The 6000-nt window shown below is 38.7% G+C and overlaps 1 pseudogene; it reads right to left on the minus strand.

Moving 5' to 3' along the window:
* LOC132099238 (calsequestrin-1-like) overlaps positions 1-6000 on the minus strand; it is a 34375-nt pseudogene extending 28375 nt beyond the window's left edge.

The raw sequence follows: 6000 nt of genomic DNA on the forward strand, positions 1-6000 counted from the left end.
TCCAAGAAATCAGTGTCAGCTGTGTATCTCCCTTTAAAACCCCCTATAAATCAGTAATGGTTTGTTCCAAAAGTCACATGTCCAACATTGCCATGATGGACGGAAATTTAAAGTTTTACTGTATTGGGGGGGTCGGTGGGATCCGAAAACCAGTCAGTATCTGGTATGACTACCATTTGCCTTACGCAGTGCAACGCATCTCCTTCACATAGAGTTGATCAGGTTGTTAGTTGGGGGCTGTGGGATGTTGGTCACTCCTCTTCAATGGCTGTGTGAAGTTGTTGGATATTGGCAGGAACTGGAACACGCTGTCGTATATGCTGATCCAGAGCATCACAAACATGCTCAATGGGTGACATGTCCGGTGTGTATGCTGGCCATGCAAGAACTGGGAATTTTTCAGCTTCAAGGAATTGTGTACAGATCCTTACAACATGGGGCCATCCATTATCATGCTGCAACATGAGGTGATGGTCGTGGATGAATGGCACAACAATGGGCCTCAGGATCTCATCACTGTATCTCTGTATATTCAAAATGCCATCAATAAAGTGCACCTGTGTTCATTGTCCATAACATACACCTGCCCATACCATAACCCCACTTCCAAAGTGCCAGATGTCATCGAATGTGAGCATTTGCCCACTCAGGTTGGCTACGACGACGAACTGCCATCAGGTCGAGACCCCGATGAGGACGACGAGCATGCACATGAGCTTCCCTGAGACGGTTTCTGACAGTTTGTGCAGAAATTCATTGGTTATGCTAACAAATTGTTGCAGCAGCTGTCCGGGTGGCTGGTCTCAGACGATCTTGGAGGTGAAGATGCTGGATGTGGAGGTCCTGGGCTGCTGTGGTTACATGTTGTCTGTGGTTGGATATACTGCCAAATTCTCTGAAATGCCTTTGGCGACGGCTTATGGTAGAGAAATGAACCTTCAGTTCACGGACAACAGCTTTGGTGGACATTCCTGCAGTCAGGATGCCAATTACATGCTCTCTCAAAACTTGCGACTGTGGCATTGTGCTGTCTGATAAAACTGCACATTTTATAGAGGCCTTTTATTGTAGCTAGCCTAAGGCAAACATTTGCAATAATCATGCTGTCTAAACAGCATCTTGATAGGCCACACCTGTGAGGTGGATGGATTATCTCTGTAAAGAAGAAGTGCTCACTAACACAGATTTAGACAGATTTGTGAACAATATTTGAGAGAAATAGGCCTTTTGTGTATTTGTGAGTTTAGCTCATGAAAAATGTGGGGAAAAACTAAAGTGTTGCCTTTATAATTTTATTCAGTGTAAATTCCTAATTATAGTTAAGTTACTGCTGAATATACTAACAAGCATTTATGACAAAGTGAAATATACTTTAATGCAATTTCTTTTGAAACTGGCATTTAAATGAATTTTAAAAGTGTACTTAAGTTTGTTAATCAGTTGTGTTCTCTCTCACTCTGCTCATTGCATTATTTCATGAGATAAAGAATGTCTAAATGTAATGTAAGGCTGTAATGTCATGGAAATTAATGTGAATGATTGCATTTTGAATGCTTTACTGTGACTGATTTAGCTTACTAGTTTTCGCAATTCTGTCCGGGCAGAGTGAAGAGGAGAGACTTGTGTCCAAAAAAAATTATTTCACTTTGCATTTCTGCAGAATAAAATATCCTGAGACCTCCTTCATCAGCACTGTCTTCATCGAGTGAGAACACAACCAGATTAAACCTGCTACACATACAGTAAATACTTTTAAGATTTGAAGTACACTGCAAGTGTTTTTTCAGTACATTTAAAGGGCACCTCATTTTCACAAGGGAAAACATGATGAAAGATCAGCATATCTGCATTTAGCTCAAAGCAGCACCTTGGACTCGGTTCATAGGTTTCTGGAGCCACAACACTGTCAGGTAGGCATTTTAAAGTTGCATAACCACGGGACAGTTACTCAAGGTCAAAATCTTGTCTTTTTTCATTTAAGTGCATCTGCAAAGTCACTAAACGTCTCTTAACGTGGCAGTCATAAGAAACATCCAGAAATCACGACACTGATGCCTCTTCAGTGATGGAGCATTGGCAGGGAGTTTCCGTGGGTGAGCTGACAGAGCTGTGAAAGCTTAAGAGAGTAAACACACAGCATTTTCAGACATCACATTCTGCTGAAGAGGAACATCAGGAATAACACACAATGAAGCTTTCTCACTGTAAGATACAAGCCGGGCCGTAGCTGGGGTTTGCGGGGCCCCAGTGTAGGTAGTACAGGGGGCCCTGTTTGAAATTATATGTTCATTATATTTATTTATTTGTGCTATTTGCACAATGTTTTTTTCAGGTTTGTAGGTGTCCAGGTACGGAAACGGAATAATTAATGTAAAATAGCACTGCATAGTCTTCAGTGTAGGAAGTCGTGGCCTAACGGTTAAAAGTATTGGACTTGAATCCAAAGGTTGTGAGTTTGAGTCTCGGGCTGGCAGGAATTGTAGGTGGGGGGAGTGAATGTACAGCGCTCTCAAAGATTATATATGGTGTCTGAATAATTGTTGGTTTGACTCTGTGTAATGGAGGCCAGCGAATAGTGCTGTGCAGGTAAACCTCATTCCCCAATCTCAAGAGACGCACTAGTGGTTGTAGTCATTTAGCCTCCTTGTTAGTGCGTCCGCCTCCTATGCTGGAGACCTGGGTTTGAGACCCACTCCGAACAAGAACGAGGTGTGGCGGCGAGGACCTGGGAGAGAGGGGATACATTGGTGCCATGACCCAGATGGGAGTGAGTTTTAGGGGGGTGAGTGTAACGGAGGCCAGCGAGTAGTGCTTTGCAGGTAAACCTTACTCCCCAATCTCAAGAGACGCACTACCTCTAGACGCTAGTGGCTGTAGTCCTTTAGCCTCCTTGTTAGTGCGTCCGCCTCCTATGCTGGAGACCCAGGTTCGAGACCCACTCGGAACAAGAACGAGGTATGGCGGCGAGGACCCGGGAGAGAGGGGTTACATATACATTGATTCTTGTTCAAATTACAAAGTAATCCAGTCAAGAGCAGTGAGTGATTTTTTTCTTTCATTTTCTTGTATTAACATTACAGCAGCTTGTAGCTAAATTGGGCACAATCACTTTAAGAGACAATGAATGGATCCATTATAATGACATACTGTACATCTGATTTCTTTCTCCACTGTTTACTTTACCTTTACTTAAGACATAACCGACAGTTTTTTTCGAACGTACTTTCCAAGATGGGTATTTTGACATATGTTGTATGTATTTGTCGGTCCAAGAGCAAAAAGAGGTAAATTCGGTGTTCAAGCGTATTGAGCCACTTCTATCTGCGTGCGCCCTGAACACCAGAACACCGTCGGTGCTGAATTGTACGATGCCCGTAAGGTGTCTTGTTCGGTTTACTTAGTTTTGTCATGGCCACGGCACAACTCGTGGCAACGTGATCAGTGTTGGTCATCTTACTTTAAAAAAGTAATTAGTTACAGTTACAAATTACTTCTCCTAAAATGTAACTGAGTTAGTGACTCAGTTACCACTTTGTAAAAGTAATTAGTTACTCAGCAAAGTAACTGTGACATTATTTTTTATGGTCTATAATGCTATTACGTCCTATAAACTCTTTAATATATAAGATGTTTATATTAACTGATTGAAGAATAAAATCACTATAAGTATTTTAGAAAATGTTGTATTTATTTGAACTCAGTAGATTGCAGCCTGCCATATGATATGCATAGAAATAAAAACATATACAAAAGAAATATTGAAAATAAAATTCAAGTGCAAAATTAAGACAAACTAATTTATACTTGGGTAAAAAGAAACAAAGGGAAACCTGGCCATTTGTGCAAATCTCTGTAACTGTATATTAGGCCTAACGTTACTGCACTATAAACAGAACACTATCCAACTCTTATGGTGCGTTCACACCAGACACAAATAGAGCAAAACATTTTCAACCGTGCAACTACGCGCAAATAGCGCGATTTATTCACCCAAGTCACGTCTGGTTGGAACACAGCATTAAATATTCAGTACAGCATGCATGTATTGCATGCGATCGTCAGCATTCAAATGAAGTTTATCATAAATAAATGTTACATAAAGTAATAAAATATAAAAACATTTTTTTAATCCATCCTACTGTCTGGTAAATCCATTAACTGATAGTCTTTCCCCGTAATATGTGTACATTAATTTTATTAGCCTTTTAATATTGGTTATATTTTTTAATTAGTTTATATAATTTATTTATTTTTTTTACTTCAATTTCGATCTCTTTACTTAACGTTCTGGATACATTTGTAAATAATAGCATACTATAAATGCTCAACATTTACATAAAATTTCATAAATCCATAAAACGTAAATGCATAAAAAATATATGTATAATTAACATAATAATTTTGGAATTCAAAATAAAATAAAATATGAATGAATCCATCTCTGATAATCCCGGGTTGCTATGGTCATGCAGGTTTGTGTACACATTAAACTCCTGGCCATGACAAAACTAAGTAAACCGAACAAGTCACCTTATTAAAGTCTTTAATGATGGTTATTCTAAGGAAGCAGCATATTCAGGTCCATGTTGTTATGTTATATGATTTAGCATGCATTCACCAAATCTCCATGTACTTTTTTATCCAGAAACAACAACAACAAAAACTAACTTAAGTTCAGCTTGATATTATCACTGAGGAAAACTAGCAAAGCAATTGCTAGCATTTAGAATTTCTGTCAAGAATGTCTGTAACAAAGTAGCAAATGCTGCATATTGATTTTACCTTCTTTAACTTTTGTAAGTTTTGTAACTTTAACTATTGCGAAATACATTAATTTTATGTTAATGTAATGTTGAAACCTATGGGTTTGCTTTACTTTCTTGAGATATATTATATCAGAGAGTTAATCTAGATATATCAACATATTTTATTATATTAACAGCCCTAGTTTCTGGTAATATAATTTTTGATAGAGTTTGATCTCAAAATTTCAAAAAATTCAAAATTTAATTTGTCAAAGCCAGTATTAGAGCGTCTCGGATACTGACAGTGCAAGAGGGATGGGAGACCATGGAAATTACAATGACTGTAAAATGCTGATGCACATGAAATAAATGACAGAACCACTCAAGCCTTAATAGATTTTTTTTCACTGTGTTACTCACAGACAGACTAATAGCAACTCAGCTGAACATCAACCATCAACACCTACACAATTAAAAATGTTTTTTACTGGACTCAATGGTTCCTTTAACATCCATAGACCCTTTTTATTGCACAAATGACTGTTTATAGTGGAAAAAGGATCATTAGATTATTAAAATGTTCTTAACACTAAAAAAATGGATCACTGAAAAGTAATTTGGGGAACCAAAAATGGTTCTTCTATGGAATCACAATAACCTTTATTTTCAAGAGTGCACAACACCTGGGAGGAAACTAACCCATATGACAACTAACATGTTAGTATAATAATACTTCATAGACCACAAATGGCAGAGCTTTGCCATCATTTCAAGACTGCTCCAAAACCCTACCTCAACCCCATTTCCGCAGACATCCAATGGTCCACTAAAGGTCATTTGGACCTTTCACATTTGTTATCCTCTCATCATTTCCCACGCACCTCCAAAGCAAGTTCCTCCATTTCAAACTGCTCTCTGGACATGCTGTCCTCGCCAACAGGCTTGTGGTAGTAGATGACCATGGCATCATATCTCTTCATCACAGACTTGTAGTTATTGATGGTCAGTTGATGGACACGATCTATCCCATCATATTTGGGGAACTCCAGGCCCTTCTCGCTCCAGCACAGATAACTAAAAGTTAACAGAACCCCTAAAAGCACCGAACCCCACTTCATGTCACTGTTATGCTTCACTTGAAAAGGTTTACAATTTGTTTTATTTTTACTTTGTTCCTAGCTAAAGCCAAAATATTAGGAACAAGATACAATTTGTGTGCGCACCACCCAGAGAAGAGCAGGACTCGCTCTCTATG

The sequence above is a fragment of the Carassius carassius genome, chromosome 2 (genome assembly GCF_963082965.1).
Source record: "Carassius carassius chromosome 2, fCarCar2.1, whole genome shotgun sequence".
Classification (NCBI taxonomy): Eukaryota; Metazoa; Chordata; class Actinopteri; order Cypriniformes; family Cyprinidae; genus Carassius; species Carassius carassius.